Here is a 14,786-nt window from a genome sequence, read left to right as displayed (position 1 = left end):
GAATTGATTTGGGAAAAGTCTTCAAGGATTCCTTAAAGCAAAGTGAAACTTTTGTTGAGTTGCTTTTGTGGAGTGGGAGTTGGGGTAACTGGGAAAGGTATTAATATCCAATTTAGGTTGGAAATTTTAAACTCTTCTCTATCAATATTATGGTTTTTACCCATCCTACACTAGCTATTGAGGTTATAAGAATGTGTTTTAGAAATGAGAACAGTGTTTCCTACTCATACTTTAATTTTGATGCCTGGGATAAGTAAGAGGAAGACTTACAGCTGTGAGTTACTGAAAGAGTCTGGGGCACCTCATCAAACAAATTATAATACTTGCCAGGAGTAGTCCCACGAGGAATGTAACTCGTGTGTGGTCTTCCAGCAATATAGACTTGAGTTCTGTTCAAAAGGATGGCAAACTTAGAGTTAGTGAGGCTTATTTTCAGAATAAAGTTATAATTGGAATTATCTTATTAGATAGACTACATTTATGTAACTTTTTATTACCATTGCTTTATTACGTTAAGTTCTCCTTTTATTTATCCACCAGGAGAATTAAAGTGTTTGATTAAGAATACAGTAATACAATTAAAATAAATGAAATATCATTTGAAATATCAGTAAGTTAGCAATAGAATTAACAATTGCTTGTTTACTTCTCTGTGTCTTCTCTTAGTAGGATGTAAGCTCCACGAAGGCAAGGATTTATCTTTCTTGTTATAATTATGTCCCTAGTGACAACCACACTACTTAAGGCATAATAAATACTCAGTAAATATTTACTAAAATAGATGAGAGTCAAAGGAGGCAGTGAGTACACGAGCGGTTAAACATTTATGTTCTCTAACACTTGGAACTTTAAAAAATGCTTTAACTTAAAATCATATCTGCTAGATAACAAGACTATTAGATCAGATGTAGTAATCAATCTTTTGATGCCCCATTAGTCATTCATTTTTTTTTAATGAAAGATGGATGTTTCTGGAACCCAAGCAGCATCTTTGGATTATGAAATACAAGAAGCCCTTAATAAGACAAATTCCTCTAACAGAATGCAGTGCTCATGGAATTAACAAGGTCTAGGAGATCTCTAGAAGAAATCAAAAAGGAAGAGATAGCAGATGAATAGCAGAACTAAACCAGAACTGAGGGCAGTTGTTGGCCCATATTTGCAGAGATGCTTCAGAGTTTTCCTTCTAAACTGCAGAAACTTCAGTGATGGATATTTGCTCAGGCCCCTATTCTCTTCTGGGAATAATTAGCCACTTTACTGATAAGCACTATGCAAAAAAGTGATAACACTTATAAGAGACCAGGATCCTGGGGTGGGTTGGGGGGAAATATATATATATATATAAAGCAACATGTTTGTCACAGACTCTTGCCACATATGTAATGTACCCTTACTGGTTCTTCCTTCTGGGTATATTTTTTTTCTAAGATGCAAAGAATAAGGAATTATCTTCCATCTTACTCTTTCTTTCATCTTTATATGTTAATAAGAAAAGGATATAAGGTCTCATAGCCAGAAAAATACAAAGTCCTAGACAAAGAAGTGGTCTTAAGTAAGCAAACAGAACATTTGGCCAACACTTATCTTTTCATACAGGCACATTTTACTTACAGATGGGCCTATTAAAGTGCCTCTGCCTTATCTATGGATCTTTCTATCTTGTCTCTGGGTCCTTCTTGAAAAAGGTATACAATTTAAAGAAAGAAAATAATACTGTGCTGGCCTGAAGGAGAATGAAGAAAAACAAACTTCTCAACGTGTATGGACTATGAAAATATTTTCCATACCTCTGTGAACTCCTTTTGAAAAAGTTACTTGAGAATATACTCCAGCAAAAGGGAAAAAAAATGAATCCTAAAAAAAAGGAAGATATGGGATCCAAAAATTTCTTCTCAGTAGAGCAGTGAAAAGAAACTAATTTTTGTAAATTATAACAGGAAGTCACAGGACTTTTAAAAGAATATCTATAAGAAGACAATGAATATATTTTACCAAATACTAGATGAGTAATCACAGTGATAGGAATAAAGTGTCCTGTGTCCTTCTTGACAAGAAATAATGGGGCTTCCCTGGTGGTGCAGTGGTTGAGAGTCCGCCTGCCGATGCAGGGGACACGGGCTCGTGCCCTGGTCCGGGAAGAACCCACATGCCGCGGAGCGGCTGGGCCCGTGAGCCATGGCCGCTGAGCCTCCGCGTCTGGAGCCTGTGCTCCACAACAGGAGAGGCCACAACAGTGAGAGGCCCGTGTACCGCAAAAAAAAAAAAAAAAAAAAAGAAATAATGAAGGTAACTAAAACTCTAGGAAATGCAAAAGCTGTATAGGAAAGTCACAATGTAAACATGAAACAAGCTGAAATGTATCATGACTTTGAGAAATGGAGAGTAAGGAAAGAGACTCTATTTGATCTTAACACTAAGTAATTCCCTTTCAAGCAATGCAGGTTAGTAACGTAGAATTACCTTTCCTATTTTCACTTCAGTTGTTTCCTAAACAATATTCACATAATCATAATATGTTTTATTATTTTACTAGTTTAAGGCATTTTAGATTCAAACTACAGAGTAAGCATTTCAAGATATAAATATAGTTACAGAACAGAATGTAAATATTATACACTTGACAATGTCAAATGAGTGTGAAAGCTTACAGAATTTAGGAGCTAGAGAGAGAAGAGGACAGGTAGAAGGAAACACAGGGTTCCAAATTTTCTTATCTTAAATAATGGGAGAAGTATTGATAGATAGAGAAACAGAGGGCTAAATGGATTACTCAAAGTCAAAAACATAACCAACAGAAGAAAGATTAGGCATCTTAAGAGCTAGTAATGAACAACAATAGTTACAATTCAAAAATAGCAAAATAGGGCTTCCCTGGTGGCGCAGTGGTTGAGAGTCCACCTGCATGGGTTCATGCCCCGGTCCAGGAAGATCCCACATGCCACGGAGTGGCTAGGCCTGTGAGCCATGGCCGCTGAGCCTGTGTGTCCGGAGCCTGTGCTCCACAACGGGAAAGGCCACAACAGTGAGAGGCCTGCGTACCACAAAACAAAAAACAAAAAACAAAAAAAAACAAGCAAAATAATAATATCCCCTAACAGCAAAATAACAAAAAAATATGGATAGTGCAAGACAAATTTTTCAGCTTTCATGATGGGGAGTTGATAGATAACATGTAAAGTTAAGAAATCATGAAAAGGAGATAAAACCATATTGTTCAAACACATGGAGGTAGCCAAAAAAAGAAATACAAATAGAATCATATTAAAAGGATTCTTTTTGGAGAGGAGGTGTCAGAGGTGGAGTGGGGAGTGGGAAAAACAAACTTTTTTTTTTAATAAGGTAAGGAGTTTACTTTTTAAATATTTATTTATTTTTGGCTGTGTCAGGTCTTAGTTGAGGCACGTGGGATATGCAGCACGCGGGATCTTTTGTTGCGGCATGCAGGCTTCTCTCTAGTTGTGGCACGCAGGCTCAGTAGTTGTGGCATGCGGGCTCTCTAGTTGTGGCACATGGGCTCCAGAGCACGCAGGCGCAGGTTCTCTAGTTGTGGCATGCAGGCTTAGTTGTCCCACGGCATGTGGGATCCTAGTTCCCCAACCAGGGATTGAACCCGTGTCCCCTGCATTGGAAGGTGGATTCTTAACCACTGGACCACCAGGAAAGTCCTGGAATAACCTTTTTATTTTATAATTTTCTGTACCTTTTGAAAATTTTTTCCTTATCATATGGATGCATATACTATTTTTATTACATAAAAAAGGTAAAACATTTACTGATTACTAGCTTAGCATTCTCTTCAATGATACTATCCTAAAGTGCATTCTTACTAAGGATAAAAGGAACATTCGTCTGCAGGTAATATTGATAGATGAAGCATTGACAAATGAACACTATAATCAATACTGCAATGAGTAGAAGCATCAGGAATCCAAACATGTCAACTGAAATGTATGAAAAGAAAAGAAATATATTTTAAGCTAACAGAAGGTTAATAATTTCTCATAGTTTCATCGTTCCTAATATCATGCAGTCTGATTCTTAAATACAAATGCACTGGTCATTATTAAAAATGATACAGTAACATACATCATATGCTCCAATAAAACTACTCTTAATGCAATAATCACTAACATTTGAAAATAATCTGGGTTGCTAAAAAGAGGAAATATTTAATGTCCTTTATCTCCAGATAGGTAAACTATTAGGCCACAGGCTTATTTTTTCCTTTATTTTGTCTCTAGACTCATTCCAGGCAATATCTCAACAGAAAGAATAGATCTCTCAGGTTGCTGTTTCTATGAAGATAAAATAGTAGGTAGCAGGGGATGGTTTGTTGTTTGAGTTTCAGCAGTTCCTTATCAAAAAGGCAGCCAACGCTTGCTGGGAAAGCAGATTTCCAGCACACCTGTAAACTGTATCCCCTCTCAATACTATTTAACTTATCAGCCTGGTGTACCTGTAAAATGAAACTAGCAGGGCGGAAGATGAAGTAGGAGACTAGGGTTCCCCATTCATACTAAATACATGAAGTGTCACTTGCTATATATAGGTTCTTTGCTACAACTATGATTTAAATTTACCTGATGGTTTCTGAAGAAAACATGGATTTGTGAGCAAAATTTATATTTTTTCACTTCAATTTTTTAAAAAAACCAAAAATACAACATTACAGATATAAAATTAAAGATTCTTTAATGATTGAGATGAGTTCAGTCCCAGGGAGTCATTGTTCTGAATGTCAATTCTCAGTATTGAACACATTAGCTGAGGAAATATAAGTTATTAATAATGCTATTGGGCTCAATATGTCCTCAGGACTAGCTTACAAGAAACTCCTGGAGTTTCTAAAACAACTTAAGAACACAAACCTCCCTTTACTGGGTTATGGTTATTGTACATCAGAGTACTTTAGAGATGAAATTTAAAGTATTTAACAATTGGTATGGTAAGGCATCCACAAATCAGAATGAATGTTGACCTAGTTTGAACCAACACTGGCTGGAAACAATCAGTATCAGTCTGTATCAGAGGAAACACCAATGAACAGACTTGCTATATTTTAATAAAGCAAATATAATAATTTATAATTCTTCAATTGTAGCAAATCACTAGTTTGCAAATCAATTGTAAAAAGTACAGGGCTTCCCTGGTGGCGCAGTGGTTGAGAGTCTGCCTGCCGATGCAGGGGACATGGGTTTGTACCCCGGTCCGGGAAGATCCCACATGCTGCGGAGTGGCTAGGCCCGTGAGCCATGGCCGCTGAGCCTGCGCGTCCGGAGCCTGTGCTCCCCAACGGGAGAGGCCACAACAGTGAGAGGCCCGCATACCATAAAAAAAAAAAAAAAAAGTACATAAAATTCAAATAAGGACAACTCACCGTGACAGTTCAACCAAAATATAGAACTGAAATGACACCCGAAATATGGAAAACAAATTTTTTTGCAAGCCCTTTCTTCACTGCACCAAAAACACTGTATTTGGAAAGAAAAAAATAAAAGCAGTGTCCAAGTATAATAACCACAATCCCAGTAAGTTTCTAGTACTAGTTCAATAAGTATTCAATATATAACAGCCATCATCATCATCATCATTTTATTATTATTATTTGTAGTTGATGCTGTTGGTGGTCTGCCGCTTTACCAGATCCACTTTACCAGGCCCATGCACACAAACCTAGCTGCAATGAGTGCTGACTGCCAACGGCTCAAGCTGCCCTTCTTCTTGCATTGTCCTTGTGGATAGGGACCATTTTGCCTGTGGTCAAGAATTGACCTCTGTCAGGAATTGACCAGTATATGGGGTTCCAAACAATGGACATCCTTGCCTCAAGGCAGGCACAACTCTGCTATGTAACTTTTTGCCCCAGGGCTGCCCATGGTTCAGGCCAGTGTAGGCTTTGGCTGAGATCACATCTTTGCTTGGCTCTTGTCCCTTAGTTTCTCTGGGTCCCGTACTCCTTCATAGAATTTTGCTGAACAGCAGTCACTCAAGAAATCACATGTACCTGAATCACTTTCTCAGGCTCTGTAGTTAGAGAACTAAATTTAAGACATTATTTCACAAAGTAGTAATAATGACTTCAGAAGATAGGGTGTTTTTTGTTGTTGTTGTTTGTTTTTTCCCTCTCTCTTTCTAACACTCTTTCCCATTCCCCTTGTCTGCAGCATTCACACTTAGGCCTCTGGGGATTCCTCTTCTGTTACATGTGGGCCTGGTGGTGCTCTCAACCAGCCTTGCTTTACCCCCTTTCCCCTTTTTGCTCACTGGTGGCCATATGATCATGTGGAAATAGGAATATTGAATTCTAAGTCTCTTGCTGAAGCAAGCAAAAGCAAGGTACAATGGTGGTAACCACCGTGGAAGATAAGACTAGAACCTGGAAGAGTAAAAAAAATGAGGACAGAGTGGTAAAAATGGCTGTCACTTACATAGGACCTACCACGTGACAGGCACCGTTCTGAGCCCTTTATATATATTAACTCATTTCATCTTCATGACAACCCTGTAAGCTAGGTACTGTTATATCCACTTTATAGAGGAGGATACTAAGGCACAGAGCAGTCAAATGACTCTCATAAGGTCACATACCTAGTAAATAGGGAAGCTTAGGTTCTAATGTAATCAATTTGGTTCTATGCTGGTAACCAATCCTATAAGACTGATCCCAGACCCCTCCCAATCACTTCTTGCTGTATATCCTGAGACCAGCAGGATACACATTCCATTGTAAAAAGTCACCCCTTAGACACTGCCTGAGAGCAAGAGATATATCACAGGCAAACTTTTGTTTCATGTTAACCAAGATCAGAGGTCAAATGAAGGCAAATTTAAGATTGAAGCCATTTTGGCTAAATGGATCCTGTCCTCTTAGACTATTGCTTAAAGACTGGAACTTCAAAGTCAAAGTCTACATTCAAGGATTACAGCCCAGAGACTTCAGGCCTTGGTTATTAGATCTCAGAGTTTTTAGGAATCAAGTTCATGCCATCTAGCAGGGTTTTAAGGGAGATGAAACGCCAGAAAAAACCTGAACCTGTCAGAGAAGAGTTTGTGGTCACTTAGTGCTAAGCTGATTCCCTGGCCCCGATAACCAGGTTCACAGCACATGAGCTCCTAAAGCAGTGCAGTCCCCAGAAGAGACATTCTTCCCTGTGCCTCTCTCTGATAGGAGCTCAGAGAACAACGGAAAAGGGAGCTCCTTCGCAGGTTAAGCCTGGGGCAGCCAGATTGGTGACCAATAACTCACTGCTTGGCCAGGGAAACTCAACAGAGCGTCTGCACACCACGTACATCTCTCTGACATTCCAAAGTTATAGCTGGGGGGCAATAACTGACAACGACTCTGGGTAAGTACAATTTTACTTGAGGGTTGGTTGCATTAATTAACAGGAGCATTTTTTTAAATGTAGGGATGGAGAAAATACTTCCTGAAAGCTCAAAGGGTGAAACACAGTAGCCTAAGGTAGTTTATTTTTTTACTCTCTGTCTGCCCAGATTGTGTCACCATCCTTCTTCCTATGGTAACCCACACCCTCTTACCTTTTCGGATCTCTTCCCCACCTTTATGTGGGTCTGCAGCTATCAGTCAGCTATGCTCCACCACTTTCCTCCTCCTGGAATCACCTGACCCAGGCAATGGCACTCAGAGTAGCCCATCCCTCTGGCTCAGTAACTAGTGCGGGACTGGACATAAGACCCAAATAGGGTCAATCAGAATCCTCTGTGGAATTGTATACAGGCATTGGGAGAGGTCTGCTGGGAGCCTGCCTCTTCCCCAGCTATATGGAAAATGTTCATTTGCCATAGAAGAAAATGAGGTCAATACCCAGAGTGAGGCAGAGCTGGGAGATGAAAAGAGAGAGAGGAAATGGGAATAACATCCTTTAAGACTCAGCTGTGCATGATGTCAAGGCCACACTGGACTTACCAGTTTTGTGAGTTAATAAATTCTCTTTTTTAATAAAGTAGTTTGAGTTGGATGTCTGTCAGTTACCTCAAAAAGATTTGACCAATTCCTTTTATTTTTTTTAAGATTATTTTTTTATGTGGACCATTTTTAAAGTCCTTAATGAATTTGTTACAGTATTGCTTCTGTTTTATGTTTTTTTTGCCTGGAGGCATGTGGGATCTTAGCTCCCCATCCAATGATCAAACCTGCACCCCCTGCACTTGAAGGTGAAGTCTTAACCACTGGACTGCCAAGAAAGTCCCTGACTAATTCCTTAATTAAGACTAAAAAGTCTTCAAAGAGAAGAACTTCAAATTAACCAGAGGAACAGTAGAATATATTCAACATCTCTAAATTAGTGATGCGTAATTTAAGACAAATTACATGAATTTTTTTCTTGTAGCTAAGGAAGATGACCCATATAAATACAAAGCCATGCTAACCTCAGACCCTTAAGAGAGTGAGAAGTGAGAAGTCAGCTAACAGACTTTAGAATGATGGTTAATATCATTAAAATGAAAAAATGCAGAAGAGGGGAAGGTACATAGTAATGTTTAATGGTTTGTTAACATTGTATAAACTAAATGGTTTAATACTTATACTGGCCAAAAATATTAAATAAGTGTTATTGTGCAAAGAGGGATTTTAAAGTAGTGGACATAGAGAGGATAAAAAGAGCATTTACTAATTATGGGCAAATGCTAGATATAATGGAAGTTAGGTTACATTGATATATAAAGCATTGTTTTCTAGAGGTTGAAAATTTAACTGGCAGGTATAATATTTCCACTGTATAAAAAACAAATGTTTCTAAATGGAAGAATATTAGAATTTCAAAAGGAGTGGAACAGATCATAAATGTAATAGGAGTTCATAGCGAAAGTACTCACTTCTAGTTGATTGGTTAAGATTTCTTTCAGAGAATACGAAGAATTTGTCTGAGCTTTGAAGAAAAGGTAAAATCTGTGCAGGAAGGAAGGGCTTTAGACACAGAAGCTATAGTAGAATAAAGAACAGGTTTCCACTGCGGCAGGAGTGAAATCTGTTGTCATGAAATTTTGTGGAATTATTTGGAAAGGTAAACTTTTCTCAGATTGTGATGGGTTTTGAACCAGACTAAAGAGTGTGTTTTTTCTTTTCTTTTTTTTAAATTGAAGTATAATTTTTTCAAACAAATAATTGTTTTGTTTTTGAAGTACAATTTTCTAGAAGCAAGTACATGTTTGCACTAAACTTTTCCTTTGTTTATTTCTAGATTCTCAAGGAACGGTTTGAAATGCAGAAATACTTCTTAATAACCACTATTAGTCATTCCTACTATCAAAAAATTGTGTAAAGCAAAGTTTGGCATATCTTTTAGACTACAACTGTAAACTGTGTGACTTTATAATGTTCCCAAGACAATTTCCTCACATAAAAGTTAACTTACTTTATTATTTTCTGTGCACAATTGACAATTTTTCCATACAGTACATGCTGCAAAAAAATTAAGTACAAAAATATAAATACAAAGCCTATTTATTGCTCAACTTTATATAAAATGCGTTTCATTAAGTCATTCCTGTTTCATGGCAAATGTATCCATACCCTGAGCATTTTCCTTTATTATTTTCATATGTCTAGACACTTTCTCATTGATACCATTTCTCACTAATCCTAACTCCTTACTTTCTCCTGTTACTCAGAAAAATATGAAATAGCATCATCCTACTTGGATTAGCCAAGTAAGTTCTAAAAATTAACTTTCCTCTCCTAAACTAACTCCCTGGTCCCAACCAGGCATCTAAAGCTACGCACCTGAATCAAACTGGGCTAATCCCACACCACACTCATTGATCCAGGGAGAAGCAATCTGAGCAAGTCAGCCCAATCAGAATCCTCCTTCCACGATTTACAGATTGGAACTTGAGGGTTAGGGGTAGTGCGGAGCCTCTGTCTCCAACTTTTCAAAAATTTAAACAGGATTGTCTTTATGTAGTTATAAAAGTGACACATGTTCAATATAAGAAATAAGTATACATAAAAAAATAAAAATCAGCTGAAATTCCACCATCCAGAGAAACTCTGATGCTTCATCTTACTTTAAACAAATTATTTCCATGATCTAAACTTGGATTTTGCCATCATTCCAAATGACTGCAACCATGAAATCTTAAATACCAATATTCTAGTCTCTGACTAGAATCTTCTCTCCTTTCCTCTCTTGTTTGCCTTTTGACATGACTCAGACCTTCACTCTTCTTGACCTTTCCATTGTTTTCCAGATCTGTTTGCCCCTCATGGCCTCATTCCCTTCTCTTTAGCCTGAACTTCATGTCAGTGAATGACCCAATCTGGGTCTATCTCAGAGATTTAGACTGAGTATTTGTATAACTAACCAGCAATCTTTCTTATAGTCTTTCTTGCTATTACTGAAGAACCAATGAGGGACAGCTGACCTACATGACAATGTGCTACATGAAGCAATAGTTTCTTTTCTTCTTTTACTCTGTTCCTGAAGAAAGAGGTACTAGCTATTTCCACAGCATTCTCAGGACCAGATTCTTCCTATACTCTCTTAAAGACCCAATTTTTTTGTGTATTTTTCTCTCCAGTCACTTCCTTCCTCTTGATTACATTTTTATAATTTCTGCAGCATCATTCTCTCCTAGTTCTCTTGGAACACCTCTGGCCATTCCTTTTTGAGTTTCCTGACTGGTTCCATTCCCTCTATCAATGTCTAAAATGTTGTTATTACATAAAATTCCATCCTTGTTCCTCTTCTCTTCTTCCATGAGGGATCACAATTTCAAATACCTAGAGATGCCAGGCGTCAATGTATATTATACCAGATATCAAAACAAAAACTTTCTTTTTGATTGGCAGTGCAAAGAATTAATTAATAATTTTTAAAAATAGAACAACTGAATCAGACAAGCTGATTCTAAAGTTTATCTGGAATTAAAATTTTTTGATGAACAGCTAAGAGAAAAATTTGGGGGGAAGATTACAAGATTTCATATATTACTATTCTCTATATTACATCCTTACATTTACTTTGTTGATTTCTGATATAGGCATGTAAAATGAGTCCATATGGCTTTTAATTTGTTAAATGTTCTTTTTATTTCTATCACCTTTGACTGCATCTATTTCAAAACTATGTTGTTAGGTGAACAAAGTTTCATAATATGTCATCTTCATGTATTGTGCTGTACATCAGTATGGAATATCGCTTATTCGTCTACTTAAAGATTTTTTTTTAAATTCGATGTTATCTAACATTAATATTGCTACACTTGCTTTATTTTTCATTAGCATTTGCAAGGTATATATTATTCCATCAATTTATTCTTTGTTGCTTTATTTCCTCTAGTCACACCCTGAAGTCACACCTGTTTCTGTTTCTATATGAGCGGTTCCTTAAAAATTTTTGAGAGATATATTTTATCTTCTTCTTTCTATCATTGCTTAATCAGGATCTACATTCTCTACCTATATAAGGATCCTAATATGCTTTAACTTTCTTCCTTTCCCTTCCCACACCATTCCCCAGGTAGGAATCATCTGGAATTTTAATTATTATTAAGTCCTTATCAATTATTATTAGACTGGTAATGTATTTAAATTGCTATTGACTTGTAATCAATCACTTATAAACGTTTTAATGGTTTCTTTGCTTACTAATCTTTCTTGAATCCCACATTTCCCCTTAGTTTATATTCGTTTGCTGAATAATATCCATGAGTACACCTTTCTCAGAAAGGGTCTGTGAGTGACAGAAATCACTCTGATTATATATAACATAGGGAACTTAGTACTGGGAATCAGGTATGCAGGTGATAGAAGAGATTGAGAAATCTACCAGGGGAAAGACAATGTAGCCCCACCTCCCCCCAGATATCAGCACACGCTAGGCTAGAGGGCAGAGGAAGGAGGCAGCTACCAGAGTCCAATACAATAAGTATATGTAGAGTCTGCATGACAAATATTCTTGGTGTGTTCACCATTATAGAAATAAACAAATGGGTACTACAGAAATAAAGAGAAAACCTGGAAGCCTTGCCTCATGTTCAAATTACTTAGCCTTCATTTCTTTGGAGAAATCTGCCTTTTCATCTCATTCTGATATCTTGACTTTGACATATGTTTCACGGAATCTATTTCTCATTTGGTGGTTCTCTAGCTCAGCACTTGTGGGGAAATTTTCATCTGTTCCTTGAGTTCTGTTTTCTTCTAGGACAGATTAGCTGTTTTTCTGCATGGGAGTATATATATACTCAATTATTTATTCTGTTAGCTATGCAGTATTTGCATAGGTTCTATATTGTCTATTTTCATCTTACTAATGATGAGATAGTTCTGTTCAGACCTTCTATTTGTGTTGACACAGTAGAAGTGACATTTTGACCACCTTACCACTGTCCTTGAAATTTTTTTTCTGACTAACTACAGTTTTACTGTATTTTATGCTCTATTCACTTGGTTGTTCTCAGTATTTGACAAAGGGAGAGAACTCAGGTGAGTCTGTGCCAGACTTTGTTAGAATATCTGGGCTCTACACTCTCTTCTGAGGTTTTATCATTTTCCACTGCCAAGGTTCACTCTAGCTAATTGGAGATATATCCCATTTCCATACAGGGAATATTTCTGGATTGTAGATCTGTCCCTAAATCCAGTTTGTAGCCCAGGAACTTGTGTTTCCATCAGAGTCAGATCCACTGTTCAGTTTCTCTGTTTTTCTTATTTCTCCTCCGAAACCATTTCTCTGTAGATCTTCAGAACAGGTGAAGAACAGGACACCCACTCAATTTGCATCTCTCTAGATCTGGGAGTACTAATGAAAATTCTTGGAATTTAGTGACAGTCATTTCTAAGGGTTGATGGTGGCATTTGGAGTGTTACCATGCTGTGCTATTCTATTTTGATCTAGAATCTTCTATTTCTTTCCTAGCTTGCCACTTGCTTTTTAGGCCATACCCCTTTGTTTTCTGGTTGCTCCCAGTAAGAGAATTTCTCTACATTTTAGTATTTTTTAATGCATTCATTAGGTATTGGAAAAGAAGATTCTTAACCCAAAGTTCCAAGAGCAAACTACAACTTCTTGGGATATTGCTTACTAAGCTCTCAAATATAAATAAAACATCAGGGTTAAAAGCCTGGGGAATCAAAGCAACCCGCTTAGTAGGGGATCTCACTTGATGTGGGATCATTAACAAAGTCCTGTGGGTTGCCTGTGGGAAAGGTCTATCACTCAGACCACCAGCAGGGATGTAGGTGGAGATCTCAGTGAAAGGTTAGAATCCCTTTCGCAGTTTTGGAAGTGAAAGAATCGTAATGTCTAAGAAACCATATCCTTATAAAATAAGAAGGTTGAGTGCAAGTTCAAAGGGGAAATTACCCCAGGCTAGGAAGCAAACACTCAGGGGAGGCCCAGGACAGGCTGACCAAGCTTTCCCTCCCAAAGGGAAGCTGTTTCCTCAGAAACACTGACTGGGTTCTTCAGCCCTAGAACTAAGCTAGCTAGAAGACCAGACTATGTTATCCATGATTCTTGATTTATTTTTGTTTACTCCCTTTTTGTTCTTCCTCAACATTTTAACAAGGTTTTTTGAAAAATTCTAGTATGACTCCAATTTGTTAGGGAACAAAGGGAGGGATTTGTTTCTATGTTTAGCCTGTTTTTAGGCACTTTTCCTGGGAAGAACATGGCAAGGGATGGTATGAGAACGTTGTTCCTCTTGAAGTATGTATGGGAATGACTGAGAGGTTAAATGAGAGAAAAATGTATGGGAAAGATAAAACCAAAGGAAACAAGCCAGATCTTTTGATTCAGCCTCTCCTTATCCTCCACCCTCTCAAAGGAGAGTCTCATTTCAGTGCAAAGCTAAGAGCTTTGGGTTTGGATTTAGGAAGGAAGACACTCACAGATACTATCTTTTTGACTCTGAAAACCAGAAAGCGGTAATTATTCTGTCTTAGAGTCTTCATAAAAATGGCAGTCTTGGCTTTACAGGGCATTTTCCAAGTAGTTCAAATCCTGTCCTTATTCTATCTATACAATTCCAGTTTAGGATACCAAAGACATTATCTCCAGGTTCATGAATTTAACTCAGTACAACTTTTAATGTTTCAGAATTTCTTCAGTTGGGGAGGGGAACAAAAGAAAGTCCCCAAACCAAGTAATTATTTCTTAAGATAAGACCCAAATTAAGTACTTTATTAACTAAAACCGTACAACACTCAGAAAGACTAGCTATGGCCATTGAGTGGGGTCTGATTAGAACAAAACCCAACACCTTATTCACAGCACAAAGCTTTGGGCTATAGGTCATGCAAAACGAAAGGGGTGGGGAACATGCTTTCCACATTTAAAACTGTTTTAATCCACTTTTCACACTTCAGATAAAGCAAATGAATTTGAGTCCAATTTAATTGGATTTCACCAAAAACGTTAAGATCCTTTAAAAATGTCTTCCTGTCAACACCAAAAGGCAACTTTAGAGATGAAATCTCAGCCTGCCAGTGTGCCACAACCAGTAGGAAATACAACGGCGGCCGCACACCTGGGGCAGCAGCCTCTGGGCTCAGGATGGCTTACCGTCATCCATAGATTTTGGTCTGTGCTTGTTCTTGTGTCTGGAGACTTGGGAAAAACTATTCTCTGAGAAGCTGATAAACAGTTGGACGAGAAAGAGGGAGAAGAATACTGGCAGGAGGATTTGACTCCACAACTGCAGCCGGCACATGGCTCCTTGGCCCTGGGTTCCGCCGGTTGCCGGCCAGTGGGATTGCGGTGGGCACCAGGTACCGAGCTGGACCCGCGGACCCACTCATGGACTGTGACCTGTCCCAA

The 14,786-nt window shown here is 37.9% G+C and overlaps 1 protein-coding gene across 4 annotated transcripts in view; it reads right to left on the bottom strand.

Annotated features, from left to right (window-relative positions):
- Positions 1-14,786, bottom strand: part of CDK14 (cyclin dependent kinase 14) — a 716,216-nt gene that overhangs the window by 666,868 nt on the left and 34,562 nt on the right. For 3 of the 4 annotated variants that reach the window (XM_070046334.1, XM_070046337.1, XM_070046335.1), the window contains exon 3: positions 328-389. The exons of the other annotated variant lie outside the window; for it this stretch is intronic. The gene's annotated coding sequence lies outside the window, so the exon portion shown is untranslated. The remainder of the gene's footprint in view (positions 1-327; positions 390-14,786) is intronic. 4 annotated transcript variants of the gene reach the window in all.

Source organism: Globicephala melas, chromosome 9, assembly GCF_963455315.2.
Source record: "Globicephala melas chromosome 9, mGloMel1.2, whole genome shotgun sequence".
Lineage (NCBI taxonomy): Eukaryota > Metazoa > Chordata > Mammalia > Artiodactyla > Delphinidae > Globicephala > Globicephala melas.
This window is presented reverse-complemented; position numbering and strand designations above follow the sequence as displayed.